We start from the raw sequence: 21090 nt of genomic DNA on the forward strand, positions 1-21090 counted from the left end.
TTCTCCACGGAGCGACCACCCCATCTTCCTGGAAGAGCTGGCTCAAGATTCTTTGGCTGTGGACCAGCTGCCTTCTTTCCTGAGGAGGCCCCTCTCATCTTACTTCTCTGCATATTGCTTCGGGATGGCTTTTTGAAGTTGTCTTCTTCTGCAGATTGCTGTCCACGAGTTTGAGAACCCTGCTTTCTGGAACTCATTCAACCCTGTTTTTATTCCAACCACTGTAATATATAAAGTATTTTATTTGGTGGTTTCCTATGGCAACCTTTATGCTACATAATGGTTCATGAGAACACAATACGTGCTAACTCGCTTAGAATTTGGATTTCAAAGCCTATTTCAGGAACGAATAACTTTCTACCTCCTCTCCCCTCTCTGATCCTCACAACCACCTGCATCCCACCCAACTATTCATCAGACATGCCTATAAATTAGCTTTTTGATGCCACTTAAAAGACACTAATTTTACGGGGGAAAAGGGAATTACATAGAAAAGAAATCACAGGAGGCAGCAGAACTTGGGCAGTGCAAACATGCATATAATCTCAGCACTCTGGGAAGCTGAAGGAGGAGGATCATGAAGTTCTAGGCCAGCGTGGGCAGCGTAGTAACTTAAGGAGGCCTTTCTGAAAATAAACAATGTAAAACAGGATGGGAATGTAGCTCAGTGTGAAGGCCCTAGAATCAATCACCAGTACTGGAAAAGGCAATGGAACTTAAATCAAAGACTTTAGAATAAAAAGAATGACAGAGATTAACTTAGTCAACAGGAGGCAAATGAGTAACAAAGGTTTATGTAGCACAAATGGGGCAGAACGAGGCTGATAACAGTGAAATGAACTTATATGAAAGAATACAGTAAGTAACTAAAGAAGAGGGAGAAGTAATGACATGGAAAACTGAATATGTCTATAATTTCAAGCCAGAATAATACGAATTAATGTAGGCATAGATTTTTAAGAGTTAGGAACAAAAGTAATTCATCCTTTCATTAGCCTATTCAGTTAATCATCATACATTATTGTACATCTGCTTTTGGACAGATACTATTGTAGGCATTAGTGATTCAAACATCTCTAATGACAATTATAATACCACTTTCAATGACCGCTTGCCAAAAAATGATGTGGGAGAAGCCAATGATGATCCTCAAGTTTTGGGGATGGCAATAAGCTCTTTAGTAGCATCACCAAATGAGCTGGCATTGGTGAGAGGAAACCAATTAAAAGGAAAAGTTTAGTACTGGACTTATTACATGTATGCTGTTAGGTTAAATGTATGAGTAAAAGCTCAGGTGAAAGGTGAGATCTAGAAGTACAGATCTAAGAATCAGTATTATATAACAAGTAATGCTGAGTGTCAATGAAATCATACAGGGAGAACAGAGGTAGAATTTCAAAGTTTGAAAGTAAAACCTCAGGTAAAAAACTTGAAGGGGTGGGCAGAGAAAGGCCACAAACAAAACAAAAATGCTAAGAGTAGCCACTGCACCGTAAGGAGAATGTTACTGTAGAAATCAAACAAGTTGACTTTCAGAGATAATCCACAATGAAAAAATGAAGCAGGGAAAGTTAGTAAGATAAAGATGCAAAACTAGCCTGCTGGTCATACGATGTGACAAGAAACAACTTCTTTGACTTACACAATCTTCCTTCTTTCCTTTCCAAGAACTGCAAATAATTTCCCAAGTGGAATCTTACAGGTCTTCAGGGTGGTCTGGAAGGATGAAGTAGAAGACACAACCTAGAAAGGAAATCAGGTATCTGCAATGAAGAACTTTTGTAAAACCAAAGAAAAAAATTACATAGTTTATTATAGAGCCAGGAAAGAAAATACAAGAGTCCTGTTTGTCATAGACTTTTACTCCAATTAGTCTCCCAGTGTTAAGTTATGAGACCTTGCACACTCAGCCTCATCTATGATTATGGCAATTTTTTGTAGTGCTGATGATTTAGTCCAGGACTTTAGCACTATATCCCAGGACTTTAGCTATATCCCTAGCTTTTTTAAAATTTTGAGATAGGGTCTTACTAAGTTGCTCAAACTTGGTGATTCTTTTGCCTCAGCATCCCAGAGTGTTGAAATGTCGGGCATGTGCCACCATGCCCAGAGACCAATTATTTCTAGACTTCATAGGCTCTTTTAAAAATTTGATAAATTTGATGTGCAATGCTGCATAAAGAGTCCAAAGGAACAGACAACCCAAGTAGGATTAAGCATGTCTCAAAACACTCCTTATCAAAAGCATGAACTCATTTGTATTTTAAACATGTTTGTTTATAGAAAAATCCAGCAAAATAAATTCCAGCATGTCAAAATCAGGGTAAACTGAAAAAGGAATGAGACTGGCCTTAAGCCAGGTTTCTCTTTCACCCAAAGCAGCCCACCAATCACGATCCTTTAAGATTGCACAGAAGTTCTCAGACAAGCCCCAACGAGGCAATCTGGCTGTAACCTCAACAGTCTAAGAGGCTGAGATAGGAAGATTCCAACCCCAGCCTGTGTAACTCACCAAAAAGGGGGAGGCCCGGTGGAATACAGTTCAGCGTGAAGGCCCTGGGTGCGATCCCCAGTATTGCTAAATTAACAAAGACATACTAGAAAACAGGGGCCCTGATTCAGGAGTGTTTTAGAGAAAGGCCTAGTTGCCAATAATACTTAGCTTCACTGAGCAAAAGGCATTCTACAAATGAAAAGAGCACAAAACTCTGAGCAGACAGTAAAGAGTAACACCAGCCTGTATAGCATCAGAACCTATGAATATAGACTGACCCTGTAAGATCAGAATCCTTCTGGCTAAAATGGATAGACAGCTCTTAGGAAGGTTCAGATACTGGTAATAGTGGATGGTGTCATGACATTCTATTTTAAGCCATCATTCTTACAAGATGTTAGTTTTTTAATAAAAGAATTCACTGCAACTGGAACAGTCAGGTGTCTGAGGTTACCAGAGAATTTAATATAAGCAAAATCCAGAAATCCATCTTGGGGGTCATATAGTACAGAGACCCCACACAAGAGATGGCAGTTAAAATACCACCTACAGATTGCTTATTACAAACCAGACTGTGTAAAACACATAAAAACAATGCTGGGCTAGCTAAGAACTATTTTGAAAGCCAGAAATGTTCACAGGCAATTCCTTACCCAAGAAGTCAAGAATGACAGCTTAACTTATTGTGTATCTTTGCTACTGACTGCATATGTAAGAAAACTACAAAAAGCTCATCCTCTACAAATTCTTCTGTGATTTATGTAAATTACTATGCTGAATCCAATGTCTGACATGGCTATAAAAATATACTTGCAGCATTAGCCAATGGCTGCTTGGCTAATAAAGCCAGGAAGTTTCCTGAAGAATTGCCTCAGTGACTTTCACTTTTCATTTGAGTATTCTATTCTTTAAACCACTACTACCCAGGAATTTGGGGCTAGATATCCCCCAAAACATATTGAGAATTGAACCCAGGGCCTTTACACTGAGCTATAACCTCAGCTTTGTTTTTTAAAAGAATAAGGTCTCTATTAAGTCAGAGTTGCCCAGGGTAGAATTTTCTGATCCTCTTGCCTCAGCCTTTCAGACTGCAGGGATTACAGAGATTAAACCACCACTCCTAGCTGTAATACAAGTTTATGGAGACCTTCACTGTTACTCCATTTTGTACTTTTCTTCACACAGGCTTAAGACTGCCACATGGTTCCATGATACTGCTATGTACATTCTTTATCCATTTTCAAGTTAAAAATTTAAATGTGCCAGCTTCTTTCAAATATCATGCTGTTTACCTAGTGTTACTTCTTGCTCTAAATGCTTTTCTCTCCATCTCATTATTAGGAAAGTTCTGTCTCCTCTTTAAGTCTCTGCTAATTACTCAAGCCTGTTTCTTTGCTATCTCCAATATCAAAAGTACCTTAAGTATTTTGGGTTCCACGTGTTAGCTTTGCTTATGGAGCTAATCTTTTATTTCACTTTGCCAAAGGACTGTGCTCTACCTATCTTGCATCGTTTGTAGTGGCAACACTTAGGTTCCTGATGGGAATACAAAAAAAAATACTCCAATACAGGGATGTAATTCAACAAATAAAGTAGGCTCACAAATGAAATCTGACAGTTACTGATTCCCCAGCTGCTCCCCATCGGTCAGCTCTGAGGTAAGCCAGAAATTGGGAAAACACAGCTGTATGTTTGTTTCAAGTTTTCTACCTTTACTCTCATAATAAATGCATACCTAAACAGAGGTGAGTTTGCACTACTAAATCCTACATCTCATCTTTTATTTTTAAAACTATTGTAACTAGTAATTTTCCTGTATTAAGTTTATAACCTGTGAGTTCTGACATCTGAATTATTTTACTGAAAGGATGTACTTAATCTACTGTTACTCCCTCTCTGGAAAAACCACATTTCCCTGTAAGGTCCCCATTGAACCTAACCACTGAATTTGATTGGTTCTCATCCAATTCAGTTTGCAACAAGAATCATGGAAAGAATTAAGTTTGTGAACTGCGGTACCACTATACTTTGTACCATCTTTATTTTGCAAATCACTGAAGTATTTCATGCAAGCACGTTGGGGACATATTTCCTATTACTTCTTTAGGAAGCAGATTTAGTAGGTCAAGGTACAACAGTTTTTAGTGGTACTTGGGATCAAACCACAGGTCTCCTGTGAGAACACCAGGGTTATAACCCAAGCTGGAGGTATAGCACTTAAAGCTCTTTATACATTACCAAATTATTTTGCAAAGTTGTACCACTTAAGAATTTTGGGCTGGAGAGATAGCTCAGTAGAATAAGCGCCTGCCTGGCAAGTGCAAGGTCCCAAGTTCAATCCCTGGTACCAAAAAAACAAAGAATTTTAAAAGTAGGGAAGAAAATGTTAACCACACCCCACACTGACAGAGTCATTTCAAAATTTGTGAATTAGCTATGGAAATGGGCTCAATTGTTCACTCTTATTTACTGGCGGATGATATTGAAGACATTCCCAGCCTTCAGTTTCATTAGCTGTGTGTTCTTTTAAAAATGTTGTCTACTATCTACTCATACTTCTGCCCTTCAAAAATGCCCCTGTGAGATTAACAGTTCTTTAAATGTTTCTGGTATTTCCCCCTAGAGAATTCTTTTGGTGTCTTGTGGTCAGATTTTTATTTTTATGTAAGATACATGGCTTTCCCTGACATGTTTAAACTACAAAAATTACCTAAACTGCTGTATTTTTTACAGATTACTTTTATACATTTTTGTTGTTGGGGACTGAGCCTGGGATCAGGCTGTGTCTTGCACACACTAAGCAAGGGTTCAACCATTGGCTTACATTCCCAGCCTCACAGAAACTATCAAATATTTTCATTAAGATGAAGTTTTTAAGACTATGACCTATAGCTATCTACATCATCTCTCTTGCATTTTGTGGCATATTTATACCAAAAGTCATGCAAATATCTGAGCATGCTTCTTTACCATCTCCCAAATACAGAAACATTCTATATAGCATTCACAATAGTGTACACAACTTCAATTCTGTATATACCTTCACATAAGTAAACTTTAAAACACAATGTTCTAAATATATGCATGTGAATATATAACATTGATTTAATTTTCTTTTATAAATTTCAGGTGCATATTGCTCTGCACCATGCTTTTCTCACATTGTGGGTACTTTTATATTTCAATAGTACTTAATGTTCTGGTATCTACCTCTTGTACCATAATCTACTATGTACCATAATTTAACTACTCTCATGTTCCAAATGTTTGTTACATACTGTGACAGACATAATAAACAGTTACATCAGAGCACTAGGTAAGTATCTCTGAAGATATAGTGAGAGGAAATGCAAGGACTTGTATATTTACAAATCTGATGAGTTACAGCCAGATTGATCTCAGAACTTTTTAATTTGTACTCCCAGCAAAAAACATGGATGTTTGTTTTTCCATACCTTCAGCAATACTAGGTATTTTTCTGTTGTTATGTGTGTAGTACTTGTGATTGAAGCCAAGGGCCCCTCAGATGCTAGCCAAGCAATCTACCACCGCACTGTACATAAAGTCCTAAATACTTTCATAAAATAAAAGCTTTTGCTATTTTAACACACAGTAAGATATTTTCATTTTAATTTGTGTAATGCTAAACATTATTTCATACGTATAGGTCATGTATCTATTTCTTACATTTTTGTTCCCTTCTCCATTTGGTTGTTTGCTACTGCTTGATTTCTAATAACTGATCTTCTGCTTGGTTGTTTGCTGCCACTTTATTTGTTGAAAATATTTCAGGTGTGTTTATTGATACAAGACTATGTATATGTATACATTATATATAAATATATATGTACATATCTAACATCACACAAATCTAGCAATTTTTTTTCCTTTGTGACCTTTGACTTTATATCATTAGAGAAAATGCTTCTAAATAATGAGTAACTTTGTACATTATTTCTTTTTTTGTACATTATTTCTTGACATTTTTATACTTTTCTCCAAATCTCTAATAATCTTTTCCTAATATTTTTTTTTATGTATTTAGTACAGGGTCTACAGGGTTTCACTACATAAATCAGACTCATAGCAAGCCTCCTGTTTTCAGCCTCCCAAGTGCTGGGATTATAGGCGCGCAGCACCACACCCAGTCTCAGTCGCTGTCTCAGCCTGCCCTGAGGGTGGGGCCAGCGTATCACCAGGGTGTGGTATCCTGGTCCCTGCTACGCAGGCGCTTTAATCTGCTGAGCTATCTGGCTGGCCCTATTTCCTAATGTTCTTTTTTTTTCCTTTACTGCAAAGTCCATTCTTAAGGATTTGAAATATTATTTTATTTCAAAATAATATTTCAAATTCCCCGCTATGTCTTTTAAGGTAGTAATCTTCCCAAAGATTTCTAGTTATTTAGTTTTTAAAGGTCTCACCACTGTATCTGTAAGTCATCTGTTCCTCCACAGTGGTATGTATGAATTTTTTTTTTTGTACCAGGAATCAGACTTGAGACTTTGTGCTTGCCAGGGAGGCACTTATGCCACTGAGCTATATCCCCAGCTCATGCCTGAATATTCTCACTCTAGTATCTCACTGGTTTAAGGACAACAGTGTAATAGCATAAATGTTGGTTTGAGTGACAATAAAATGGGCACTGAGGATGTTTGATGCAGTACTATTTAAAGTACCAAAATACTGGAACCAACCTAAAAGGATACTTAATTGTGATTTGACAAATGCTATTTAAAAAATGTCACAGTGAAAAAAATCATAATTTTCTGAATGGATGCAAAGATATTGAAAGCAATTCATTAAATAAAAACAGCCAGTTGCAAGCATTACCTATAGAGACATCAAATTTGTATGCAGAAAAACACAACACATTATTATTCATACAAATTTTAAAGACAGGTTCAATCCCCGGTTCCGCCAAAAAAAGGACAGGAAATTTAGTAATCTAGAAGGAAACAGAGCAAACTGTGAAGTTATTAAGGGTAGAAAAACAACCAAGGGTAGTAAAAGAGAGGAAAGCTGAGCCTACTGTAATATAAACTGCTTATAAGATTTTATATATACATCAATTACATGATTATAAATTTTTAGTAAGACACATGTGACTTTTCTGTTAGTCACCACCGCAAATTGCATACTTTGTAGGTATACTACTCATACTGGTTTCCCTCTCTTTTGCTAGATTTTGCCCATCCTTCAAGGTGAAGTCTTTTTCCTCTTTGAGGTCTTTATTTCTGGTCATCCCAACCCGTGCTTTATCTGAGCTCCAATTGACCAAAAAGTGCACCTCCCTAACTTTAGCCCTTAATCATTGTCTAAATGGCCTCAGCTAAATGGAGTTTTGTGCCTACCCTTCTAACTTTTCTTCTACCAGGGAAGTGCCTTCCTCTGAAATCTAGCCTTCAGAAGGGATAAAAATAAAAATGAAAATACAGGGACTCCAAGAGAAAACACAGCTGTCGGGAGGCTGCAGAACTCCTTCACCTCTTCATGGCAAGCAATGGTCTATTTGGGGCCTTGACTCCAAATATCTTTTGTTTATGCAGGTGTCTGTCACAAATGAGTGTGAACAATTTCTACAGTTGGAATAAACCTTGAATTGGACATTATCAATTTTTCTTAGATCTTAGAGCATTTCCTTTAACACATGTCTTTTAGGCTGAACAAAGAATCATATAAAATCTATTAGCAAACCAAATACAGCTCCTGAAAATGTCCTTATAAATATGATAAGATACTTAAAGTCTTTCTAGATTTCTAGGACAAGCCAGAAGTCATAATTTCAGAATTCAGTTCTAGTAGTAACTGCTGCTTCTGGAAAACGAGAAAAACCAACAATATTATTTTTTTTACAATTCCAAAAACAGTACAAGTGTACAGACTCCACAAAAATATGCAAACACACTTCAGGAAAAGAAGAACAGTATAATGCTTTTGCAATACATGTTACTCTCATATGGCAAATCCTACAGGATGCTGTACACCACTAAACTCCTGATCCTTAGAAATTGCAAACGCATGTGCAGCAATCTGAATAACCAAAGTTTGAAGTACTAATACAATGATTCTATGAAGAAGGAACTACTATTATTATCAATTCTATGCTATTTTATTTTTGGTACCAGAAATTGAACTCAGGACCTTGCACTTACCAAGCAGGCACTGCTGAGCTATCCCTGGCCTCAATTCTATTTTATTATTTATTTACTTGATACAGGGTTTCACTACACAGCTCGGACTCTAGTTATTCTCCTGTCTCAGCCTCCCCAGTGCTGGAATTACAGGCATGTGCTACCATGCCCGGTTCCTTCCGGGGCCAGCACAGCATGCCGTGGTTCTGGGGTTCAGGGGCCCCGGGGCCAGCATAGCATGCAGTACCGGAGATCAAACTCAGGTTCTTGTGCTTGCCAGGCAGGTTCTTAGACAGCCAAGCTGTCTCCCCAGCCCTCAATTCTATTTTAGAAAGAAGAAAAGTTAGGTACAAAGTAAGTGTCATGCTCAGGATCATATAGCAGGCAGCAGAGCTAGGATTCTAATTTGGCACATCAGTATTTGCTCCCAATCACTGCACTATGCTGCACATGGAATGTCCCCCAAAGGAAAAACAAACAGAATATTTACATTTGTGGAGCTACTACAGAGGAACAATTTCTGTATTTTTTATTAAGGGTTGTATGATTACACAGCCCTCTGTTGTTTACCCATTTCCTATACTGGAAGCAGGAATGGATTTAGTTCCATCTTTTCCTTCTCAGAATTTAGAGTATTTTCCCAGATAGGACCTTATTAATCTTGAAGCTAGAAAGGTTATTTGGTACTATCTCATTTGAGAAATAAGGCCTGGAGGAGGAAGGCACTTACCCAAGACTCTGTAATCAAGGACAGTTCTGCAATCAGGATCAGATCTCCTGATCCTTACTGTATGCCAAACTTAGTTTTTCTGATGGTGACCTGGAAGGTCAAACAAAAGGACAGAAGAGAATATAAAAAAAAAAATGAAATAATGGTTTTCTTCTCTATCGGTCAATGCAATTTTATCACACACAAAGGAGGCCAGAGCTAACAAATAATAGACAAGTGTTTTGTTTTTTTTTTCTTTCTTGTGGCTATAGTTTCAAATTTGGTTTATTGTACACTTAACGAATTTTTGAAAAATACTTTCATTAAGGATAATTTCAAACTGATAAAAATGTAAAGGTAATAGTATTCCAAACCCACAGGAATCCATCAACCAGCTTCAACAATTACCAACTGAAGGCCATCTTGTTTCATCTGTAACCCCACCCACTGCTCCCCCCTCCGGATTTTTTAAGCTCACCAAATAGTCGACTTCTATATTATGAAAAATTTCTAACATATACCAAAGAAAACAGATGAATATAAGGCGCCTCATCTGCTTATCATTCAGGATAAACGGTTATAAATTTAAGGCCCTAATTTTATTTCATTTACACCCCTCCCCATTTCTCCCTACGGCTAGAATTATTTTGAAGCAAATCCTAATCAGCGTATTTTGAAGCCAATTCCAGCCATTATTTAACCCATAGGCATTTTATATATTTCCACAAAAAGACAATTTGAAAACATAACCACAATATCACAACGTCTAAAAAAGACATTAATTCCTTAAATATCATCAAATATCGAATCCGCGTTCAAATTTTCCCGATGCATTTTAGATTTTACAGCTGTTGTGGTCGAATCTGGATCCAAACAAGGCCTACTCATTGCATGTGGTTCATCTCCAGCTCCCTCTCCATCTCCCTTTTTTTTTCTTTTCTTTCTTTTTTCCTTTTTTTTTTTCTTTTCAGTACAGGGAAATTCCAAGCCCCGCTATTTTGAGGTGCTTATCAGGTTACAAATTATTTCATCGGTAAAGGTTAATGTTTTTATCATTAGTTTCTTCTAGAAAGTAGATATACAAAAGCACTATAATGTGCGTATTTACGCAATTTATATTTTTTCTCATTCTGTTACGCTAACATTTACCCCGATTAACAGTAGCTAGTATCGATAGAAGCGAGGCTTCACATTAAGTGACTTATACGCGCTACTACACAGTACACGTCTCTGAGGTAAATACTATTATCACCATTTTACAAACATGGAAACCGAGACACAGAAAGAACAGGAGCCTTGCCCGAGCTGGGCGTTGGCGAGCAGGAATACAAATCCGCCTCTGGCTGACTGGAAAGCAACAAGCGAATTCTATCTATACACCCGACGAAAAGAGGAAATCATCGACCCTCTCTCCCCACCCCCACCCCGAAACCTGAAACGAGAATCCAGCTCTCTCCAGCAGGACGTGTGTGCACCGCTGTCCCTCCAACCGCCATAGTAAATCCAGGTTTCTCTGGCAACTGATATCCATAGGCAGACACGTCACCTGGAGGCGGGCTTGTGCTCTGTAGCCAATCACGATCGTCTTCTCTGCGGTTTAGAATGTTCCATAACCAAACGATTGGATCACGACCCCCACGTCAGCAATGACACTTCGCCGCAGTAAAGGCGGGTGCTAGCAACCTGCTTCTTCTTGGTTAAGGAACACAACAAGCCAATCACCTTCCTTCTTCACTGACGATCCTGGCCAATGACGTTTGGCCTCTTAGGTTCTTAGCCCGTCCTCCCAAAGCGCGACAGCCGTTGGGTCATAAGTCTATAGGGCAGAGTGTTTCACGTGGCCTATTTTCACGACCCAGAGTTCCCCTGACCAGAGGGGCTTTTTTTTCTCTCTCTTCTTCAGGGAGGGATTATGGGTTTGTGGGGACCCCCCCCCGGGAAAGGAAGTGTCTACGTGGCTTGCTGAAATAGGATAGGCGGAAATGAGCTAAGGTTCCCGCGAGTGGGGAAGCGCGGGGTCATATCGAGGGCCACGCCCCCGAGGCTGTTGCGCAACTCTCGGGGAAGGACGAAAAAGGCGCAATGGAGGTTTTGATGTGTGTGCGAGTGGGGGGGTGAGTGGCGCGGGAGAATGGCGTTAGGGCTGGGGTGTGTATGCGCGGGCAGGCTTGCGCGACCGTGGGTTTGGAGTGTAAACGCGCGCCAAGCCTGTGGCGCCGGAGGTGGTGCGTGTGCGCAGGCGTGCGTTCCCAGCGTTAGGGTGTGTGTGGGAAAGTGTGTGTGTGTGTGTGTGTGTGCACGCGCGCGCGCCTGCCTGCGCATACGTATGTGAACGTAGAAGACCAGTTCTAAATTGGTTGTTTTATACTTTTATGTGTTTGAAAACTTTTAACAAAAAGGAAAATAAGGCAAAGTGACCGCAACATAAAGGACTTTTGTTAGAAATATTTCGGCATTCCATACTGATTTTAGATCCTAAAAATGTACTTTTCTCCCCACGTTTTTCTCTGTGCTTAAAGCATGCTCTAAGTTGCAGTCCTGCAATGTTTAGGAGCCAATCCTTCTCATTACCACATTAACAAGTCAAGGGAGGTGATGGCTTTCAGAGTCTTAACTATCCTTTTAGCCCTCACCCCATTTCCCGTTTTTGCAGACAAATCTAATGAAAATGCAGAATTTACCCTCCTCTAGGGGTTCCCCAGAATTTTGCAGGAGCTGACCCTCTCCTGATCTCCAAGCACTGTACAAATACGCACTGTTAATTTTCCAGAAAGTTCTCTGGGTGAGGTTTATACGTCTTGAGTTTACCACTAGATGCCGCCAACTCCCAGCAAAGGATAGGTGTTTTGTTCTTGGAATTAAAGCATTTTGCCCCCTGCCCCACTTGTCGAACACCAGAGAATCTGGGGATCATGTTATTTCTTTCATTCCTAAGGAAAAAATAGATAAATAAATACTGAACTGATGAAAAGCTTAACCCTTTTTTGTACACTTCCTTTTCACATACTCAGAATTCTCCCAAAAGAAAATACAGTACAGATGACTAGTCGTTCAGTAAAGATAGGTAATGCAGAGGTAAACGTTAAACCCTAGTGTTGAAAATGTACTTCTTTATAATTTTTTATCAGATATGTATATTTGTACTCTTTTCTACAGTGTGCTGGTAACCTTTATTGTGTCTGTAGTGTCAGAGACTTGTAAACTCTTATCTCACCACATTAGCTCTGTGATCCTGGGCAAATATATGTTGTGATTCTCACTTTTTGCATGTTTACTACGTTTTAGAAGCTGTGTTAATCCCTCAGATATTCTTATTTTAGTCACAAAAATTATATTAGACTGGTACCACTATATTAAATTCAAACAATAGAAATCAAACCTTTCAATTACCAATCATACCTAAACTAGTTCTACATACAAGGTGAGGAATATTTAAGAGTAGTAGCTCTCAGTGTTTTTTCTAACAGACCAAAAGCATCAACATCGCCTGCAACGGTGTCAGAAGTTCAGACTCTCGGGTCCCACCTCAAACCTAATGGATCAAAGTATTGAAGGGGAGTTTGTCAATCAGTGTTGCTACAGGCTTTTCCCAGTGAATCTAATCCACGCTGAGGTTTGAGAACCAGCTTTGAAGAGCAGGAATGTAATTCTTGTTTTTGCATGTGCCACTAGAGGGTGCTACAGAATGTAAAGCAAAATAATAAATGTTGTGTATGTTAAAGACACCCGGCATATTGGACAGATAAGGAACTAATGTTTAGAGGTGTCAGGTTATTTTTTCAGTTGCAACCAACTGTGGGGACCAGGATTAGTATTTGCTTGTTCAACCATAATGGCTTGTCTTTCAGAGCCTCAAAACACTATGCTTAAAGGTATCCCATTCTCTGCATTGGCGTATCAGGAGGAGGGTAGAAAAGCAAACCAAGTAAATGGTAATACATTGACTTTCATACCCTTTCTCCTCTCCATTCTATAATACAGTAACACATAATTTTCTCCTTTTGCTTTTAGTTTTCCAGTACTCTCTCCTCTTAGCTCTCTTTTTTCATTTATGTCTGAATCTCTTGATGTGATAGGTGAATAAGAGTGATGAAGAAACACATTTGCTGAAATTCTATTGTTGGCTACAGTATATTGCGGTATACCAGTTAATCCTAATAGACCTGTAAATTAGGTGACAGTTATCATTTGATACATGAGTTATAGAGTCTAATTATTTTTGTTTGGACATAAGTAATAGAGCTTGGATAATTCAGGTATAGCTGACCCTATTATCTTACTAAACTTTCCAGGCCTCTGTTTTGAATTTGGTAAGCCTTTTGCTATTTAAGTGACTTTTAACAAGTTCCCCAGCTTTTCCAAGCCTCAGTGTCCCTATATATTGTATTAAATGGAAACAGATATTTCTGCTTTACAGTTTAGAGCCACACTATCCAACACAGTATCCTCTAACACATGTAGCTTTTAAATTTTAATTAAAATTATGTAAATATTTTTAAAATTGAGTCCTCAGTTGTACTAGCCGCATTTGAAAGGCTCAGCATCTATAATATATATATGTATATATATACATATATATATATATATATATATATATAGCATGTACATAGTATCTATGGCTAGCAGCTACAACAGTCATACAGATATAGAACATTCCAGCCATCACAGAAAAATTCAATTAGATGGTGCTTACTAAGAGACTATAAGGTATCTAAAAGGGCAGGGTATGTTGCTTATCTCATGGTAGCATGGTAGGTGTCAAATAAAAGTGATTTCCTTTGCTCTTTTCTGCATCAGAACTATGGCTATCCTACTTTAATGATGGAACTAAGAGAGTGAAGTAACGAACCCAAAGTGTTATAGCAAGCAAGCCACATCTCCTGATGTGGAGATGTGTAGGAGAACGATTATTACACTTTATTGAGATTTTAAGGCTAAGGGCATGAATAATGTCAGTTAGTTTGAGTCAGCAGTAGCAGAAAAAGACATAGGAACTGAGTGCTCCCTTTGTGCCAGGCAGCAAAGTGTTCAGCTCTTTGCATCTGTCACCTCTCCAATTCCTTATTGAAGAGCAGGGACGTTGAACACTAATACCAAGTTGCTCAGCAACTAAATGGCAGAGAAAGGATTCAAATTTCTTGCTGGCTGTAATGCCCAGGCTTTCCCCTCTTATATCATGCTACCTTTTCTATACGAATAACTGTGAATATTTCCCTGCCATCTGTGCTTACTAGTGGGATAAGTGTGCAGCAGTTTCCTGATTTAAAGTAAGTTCTCTGAAAATGTGAATTATTCTTCAGAATGTATAGCCAAACCATTGTCTTCACAATTTGCTTCAATTGGAAGGCAAAAATAGTTTAGGCTTAATTTGGTTCGAAGGCCCAAAACCAAATAGAAACTATGGCCCCTGCCTTCACAGGTCACCTAAAGGCTCCGAGAAATCTATCTTAATTTGCAAGGCTATCATTAGCTCACACAATGCTTTGTTGCTAATTAGAAACACATGGCACCTAGGGGAGGCCAAATTGTTGAGAAGTGTCTACTGCAGTCAAACAGTCCTTCCCCCCTGCCCCAGCCACTGCAACTTTACCAGGGCATTTGGAAAATAAATTTCAGCTTAGATTTGTGCTCTGATAGTTGAGCACTGTTATGTAGGTTGTAGATCTTGTCTTACATGTGGCTAAGACAAGGTCTGGGATGTAGCACTCAGTCTGTTCTATGAACAACATAGACCTGTCCTAGGTCTAGGATGTAGCACTCAGTCTGTTCTATGAACAGCGTATACCTGTCCTAGGTCTGGGATGTAGCACTCAGTCTGTTCTATGAACGACGTAGACCTGTCCTAGGTCTGGGATGTAGCACTCAGTCTGTTCTATGAACAACGTAGACCTGTCCTAGGTCTGGGATGTAGCACTCAGTGTCTTCTAGAGGGTCAGGAGAGACACTAGAGTCCTCCCCTGGCTTTTGCATAGTGGATAAAATTTGCCAGTTGTAAGATTTAGTTGATATTTTGATAATTTGTTTCTGACTAGCAAACTGGATATTTTTAGAACAGTGTTTGCTTAATGTAAATGTTAAAAATCGTAATAGTTCAAGGCTAAGAAAAAACGGTATTTCTATTATGAGGATATATTACTAAGTGTATAAACCTGCTCATACCTGCTTCCCTTCCTAGGAATTTCATAAAACCAGTCCAGAATATTAGTCTAGATCAATCTAGTTTACTAGTATATAAAAGAGCAAAAATTGGAAAAGATAATAAAGATTTATCTTTTTAGAAGCATCTATACATTCTTCCCTCCAGTTAACCCCTGCCCCATGACTGACCCATCCATTTGATTGAAAGAGGTTTTTTCAAGTGTCTGAAAACACTGAAACACTGAACCTAATTATTGAAGTCCTTGCGTGACATTGGGATGCTGGACTTGTGCATTTTTTTTAACTTTCCCTTTTTTTTCCTCATTTATGTCTTTGGTACAGGGTCTCACTACACAGCTCAGACTCAGTGATCCTCCTGTTTTCAGCCTCCCCAGTGTTGGGATTACAGGTGTGTGCCACCACACCTGGACTTGGTCGCTGGCTCAGTGTGCCCCAAGGGTGGGGCTGGCGCAGCATGCAGGACAGGGATTGAACCCAGGTCCATGTGCTTGCCAAAGCAGGCACTTAGTCCACTGAGCTATGTCACTGGCCCTAACGTTTCCCTTTCTGAGTTGATAGTTCAGCATACAGGTTTCCAGATTCATGGTTTTGTGAATGACACACTTCATTTGGAATCATCATATGAATTTGTCCATGTAACACATCAACCAAGAGATGAAGACTATTTTCCACCTGTATTTGCTGATGCCTGTAATCGGGGCTTTGCCTCAAGAGGATGGTTTGAGCCTCTTCCCAGGGGTAAGTTTATTTATGCTTAAAACTTCTACCTATGGTCCCAGTTAAATGATCAAAGCATTTCCAGCAGTGGAAATGATAAAAATTATGTCCTTTAAAAATGTCAACTGGGGCCAGGGAGATAGCGCAGTAGAATAAGTGCTTGCCTGAAAAGTGCAGGGTCCTGAGTTTAATCCCCAGTACTGCAAAAAAACAAACAAAAGCAGTGAATTTGGGTTGAGGATATAGCTCAGTGGCATAAGCGCCTGCCTGGCAAGTGCAACATCCTGAGTTCGATCCCTGGTACTGCCAATAGAAAAAAAATTAAATAAATAAAATGTCAACTGTCATATTGTTTTTAAAAAGGAAAACAACACTTAAATTTCTATGTCTAAATTATTAAAGCATAATGATGGGTATATGGGATTTATTGTACTGTTTTTCCTACATTTGTGTATCTTTGAATGTTTCTAAGATAAAACAACTAAAAATAGAACATTTTAAAAATCATTTATCAGTCCTGGGGAAAGAATACCTGTGGGTTTCTCTTTACAAGAGTACTTACTAGCCAAGGGTTGGTTGAAATACAGCCCTTCAGTAGAGAAAGATTAGTAAAAATGGAAATGGAAGTGGGGAGTTTAGATTTTAAAAACGTCATTGGTAGAAGGTCGGGGTAAGATTCTCCTCCTGCCTGCAGCACGTCTTTGTCACAGCCCATAGGAAACATCACTGCAATGAGCTACTGCTAGGGAAAGCTATGTCTCATATCCCTTTGGCATTTAGGAGTGGAGAGGGGTTGAAAACCGTAGCAAGAGGCCTCAGTTAATGAATGAAGACCATGTTAGCAAGGAGGCAGAAAACCACAGGGCAAGGGAATCTGGGAACAAGAGACAGAACTAGGACTGTCATGGGACTTTATGTTTACCCAGGTAAGTACCGCAGAAGGCAAAGCTGCTAAGGAACGAAGTGACCAGGGAGCAGGATACATGACAAAGGCCCTTACTCAAGACTTTCTGAAATTCTTTTCTTGTTTTAGATGGGATCTCGCAGTATACTTCAAGCTGCCTTGGAACTCACCATGTAGCCCAGACTGGCCTTGAATTCCTGGTAATATTTCTGCTTCAGCCTCCTAAGTGCTGCGATTACAAGACTGTGCCACCACGCCCAGAAAGACTTTGGAAGATATCATGTCCCATCCGATTGACCATCTGAAAAGCAAAAGGCATGTACGTATGTACATGTGTGTGTGCATGTGCACACACAGACACATTTCTAAAGACATGGAACCTGACCAGTTTGCAGAGGCAGGTTACATAAAGTATGCACTGAAATTATGTGGCATTTTTCACTCCTTAGTTCTTATGTTTTTATTATGTGACTAATAAATGAAGGGTGTTTGTGTATTACCAGAAGTAAGCAGACTTAGTTGGAAATCTGGGAACTCTTGAGGGCATGGAGACCTCAGAGAACATGTTCTTTGAAGACCCTGAGTTTGAGACAAAATGGTTCAAAATTGAAGATAGAGAAAGAGTGTAAGAACAGTTCCGAAAAGGTACAAAGCTGAGATTCACCCAGCTGCTCCCAGGCCAGAGTTGTAGATGGGACGTCAGTGGGACCCAGGCGGGTACAGCCAGCTTTCAATAGAGCTGGTCTGTAAAAGTTGGCTGAGAGGACAGAGGATGATTGATGTTTGCTCCCGAATGGGGCTGTCAGCTGTGCTCACCGCCTCACCACGCTCCCAGCTGTAAACAAAAGTCCTGGCCCTTCATGGCACTGCAGAGCAGTCCAGGCTGGTGTAAGTCTCTGAGGACAGCTAGACCATTTTCTCATCCTGGATGACAACCAGAAGACAGAAGAAACAATAGAGCGCAGGGGTGGGGGCAGGATTGTGAGGGGATGAGAAGAAGCAACCAGTAGGAAGAAACTCAATTTCAGATCTTAGATCTTTGGATGCAAGTAGTAGATATCTTATGGGGGTAGCAGGCCAACTCCTTGTGTCAGCTTCACAGATAGTTACTAAAGGAGTCCGTCAAAGGCTCTAATGCAGCGATGGTGAACCGTTTAAAGCTTTTAATGACAAATAGCTAGCTACAGCATGTAGCAGGTTTGCCTCCTCTGCTCTAGTGCATCATTCATTCTTTGGCTAGGAATAAAAGGTACCAGGAATTCCAGTGGAGAACTAAGTAGTTAGTACAAGTGAGGCCAGCTTTGGCTAAGACAAATTAGTGTGCCTGGGATTTTCTTCACTTTACTTCCCCTCACAGTCCTTACTATGACTAACCCAGGCCTCTGGTCTCCCTTTAAATGTCACTTCCTTAGGGAGACTTTCTCTGTTCCCCAGGACCAAGTGGAGGATGTTCCTGTACGTTCTCATAGGACTTCCTACTTTCCCCTTTGTAATACACGACAATTTTCACCTGATGACCTGTTCTTTTTCTCTCTACAATTTGTTCTCCACGATGCAGTAAGATTTTCTTTTTGGCAAAATGCAGATCTGTTCCTCTGAAACTTTCCTACCCCTCATAACTTCCGTTTGCCTTGTCTTACTGGTCTTTCAGTTCCTTTCCCTCTTACTTTTTCTTCAGGTCACAACTTAACTATCCCTAGCTCAGGAAATCCTTCTATGATATCATCTTTGCTAACTTTTACCACAACTTGTCAGGCCCTTCTCTTACATACTTATTTCCGTAATGCTTGCACAGTTTCCCAATTTTACTGTTCTCCAACAGCTCAGTCCAAGTTTGTTTCCCCTGCCAGAATTAAGCCCTCTGAGGGTAAGAGGTGTTTCTTTTTTATTGTGTTTCTCCTATATGTAGTGTCTGGTATTATGTAGGAGATGCTGTAAAAACTTTGTTTTGTTTTTTGGGGTTTTTTTTGGCAGTTCTGTAACTTCATTTCAAAGTTAGCTCTCATCCATGTTCACTGTCTGGAGATTTTTGAATGTGGTAACAGGGACGTAGGTTACCAGGGTATACAGCTTGTTTGCTGAATCTTCATCCTTATTCCATTTCCTGGACAGTTGTACTCAGATACAATATGGAACATTCCTTATTCCTTTGGCCCAGCCAGCTTTGTTGAGCCAGGTATCGATTTGTGCATATCTGGAGTCCCCATCTCCTTCATACCAAACTTCCAGATCTCCTTAAGTGCCCGAGGGGCGTGCTTCTTGAAGCCCACTCTGTGGATGTGCTTGTGAATGTTGATTGTGTACTCTCGGGTCACCACCTTGTTAATGGCAGAATGGCCCTTCTTCTCACCACCCTTCTTTGCGGGAGCCATTCTGCTGGGTCCCCCAAAAATTGTGAATGAGTCCAAAGGAGATAGAGTGATATTCGTATGTGAAAGCCAACCTAAAAAATTGATCTAAAACTTACGTGCAAACAAAAACCTTTAAAAGTAATCAATTATGAGAGAAAAAAATCATGAGAGATCATAGATTTTTAAAAAATATTTTTCGTGGTGTTTGAGATCAAACCCTGTTCTTGTAAATGCTAGTCAAGTGCTATATCACTGAGCTACATCTCCAGCCCCTCAGAGAACACTGGATTTAAAAAAAAAAACAAATGACAATAAAACAAAATAACAAAACACAGAAAACACCAACCTCAGCTTACCCCAAACGCTTATAGACTCATGTTCAATCCCTTACTGTTCCTTTTGTGCTCTAAAAAGTGCAAGAGATGTTACTTATTAATCTGCCTAAGCTGAGAGATTGGCAGTATAGTCAAAGATGTGTGCTTCTCCATGTGCATTTCTTCATTTGGCTGGCATCCACTGCCCGTTGCCATGGTTCTAAGAACTGTGCTTCTCCCTGCTTAAAACGGTGTGCACAACTGAGTGAGCCTTTTATGCAGATCACTTACATGACAGCTTCAAATTTCTACTGAAGGGCTTTACCTTACATTGGTTCAATAAGAGAGAATTTTCTCAGTGGTAGAGCCTGCAAAGAACATCACTTTCAGGAGTAGACACTCTGTAAAACTGGTGACTCACTCAGACTCAAGGAATGGATACTTAGACCAATCTAACCAGCCTCTTTCTTCTTCCATATAGAGGTTAAATGGCCGGGTAGCGACTATCTGGAAGGGCGTCAGAGAATTGACATCCCTTAACCTTACTAGACTGGCATGAGTAATGCACATAGGCCACCAGCTTGCATGTCTTGTGTAAAACAGAGTAGGGGAACTAAAGGAATGATAGGAAAAGGAACCAGCTTTCCCAGTAAAATATAACAGCTACCCTATATCCCAGAGGAGGGCTGCAGCTAGACTGTAGCACCAAGAAATCTTCCAAATAGAGGACATAGTGCTCATATTAGGGCACATGTTAATGCCAGTGGCTTGCCTTCTTTTCATCTTTGATTTAGGTTTCAGTTGGCCAGGAAACTAGCAAAGTCAGATGTGAGAGAGGTGGTGCACAAGCATCCTTGACACACCCTCTTTCTTCCTTGATTGAAGGAAGGACAGAGTGAGGAATGCAAAGTAGGTGTACCTGCATTAGTAACTGGGCATGTATTGGTTGAAGAATAACATCAGCTGTGGTATCTGTGGTGCTTTGAAGATACATTTCATTAGCATTGACCTTCTCTCTCTCCCTTGAATCCTTTATCCTGAAGGTGGCTCTACCAGGAGAATCTTAGTAAAGAGAACCATGTAAGTAGCATACAGAAAAGAATGAGATTAATTTCCATAATTCATTGTTTTCTGTTAGGTGACCTTGGATGAAGAAGGTGCATAGATCTGGAATCTGAAATCCTAGTGAGATGGGACAGAAAGGGTTAATTTTGAATAAATGAAGTTAAACAAAACAAGACCAAAGCCAAAATCAATAAAATACATGTTAGAGAAGGATAATGATATATTATTGAAGAAATAGGAGAAACT

At 39.6% G+C, this 21090-nt stretch overlaps 2 long non-coding RNA genes and 1 pseudogene across 2 annotated transcripts; 1 reads left to right on the forward strand and 2 right to left on the reverse strand.

The window, feature by feature from the left end:
- Positions 1–6: 6 nt before the first annotated feature.
- On the reverse strand, positions 7–10865 carry LOC111813203. Its single transcript, XR_002818523.1, has 4 exons — positions 10767–10865; positions 9356–9445; positions 1643–1743; positions 7–221 (listed from the first exon to the last, which is right to left on the reverse strand). It is a non-coding gene; the product is annotated as an uncharacterized LOC111813203 (long non-coding RNA).
- Positions 10866–11153: 288 nt separating this feature from the next.
- Positions 11154–15846, forward strand: LOC111813206. The gene is made up of 3 exons (XR_002818527.1): positions 11154–11430; positions 13183–13266; positions 15815–15846. It is a non-coding gene; the product is annotated as an uncharacterized LOC111813206 (long non-coding RNA).
- A 3263-nt stretch (positions 15847–19109) lies between these two features.
- LOC101592762 lies at positions 19110–19486 on the reverse strand (annotated as a pseudogene).
- Between the last annotated feature and the right edge of the window lie 1604 nt (positions 19487–21090).

Source organism: Octodon degus, unplaced genomic scaffold (assembly GCF_000260255.1).
Source record: "Octodon degus isolate 3935 unplaced genomic scaffold, OctDeg1.0 scaffold00171, whole genome shotgun sequence".
NCBI lineage: Eukaryota > Metazoa > Chordata > Mammalia > Rodentia > Octodontidae > Octodon > Octodon degus.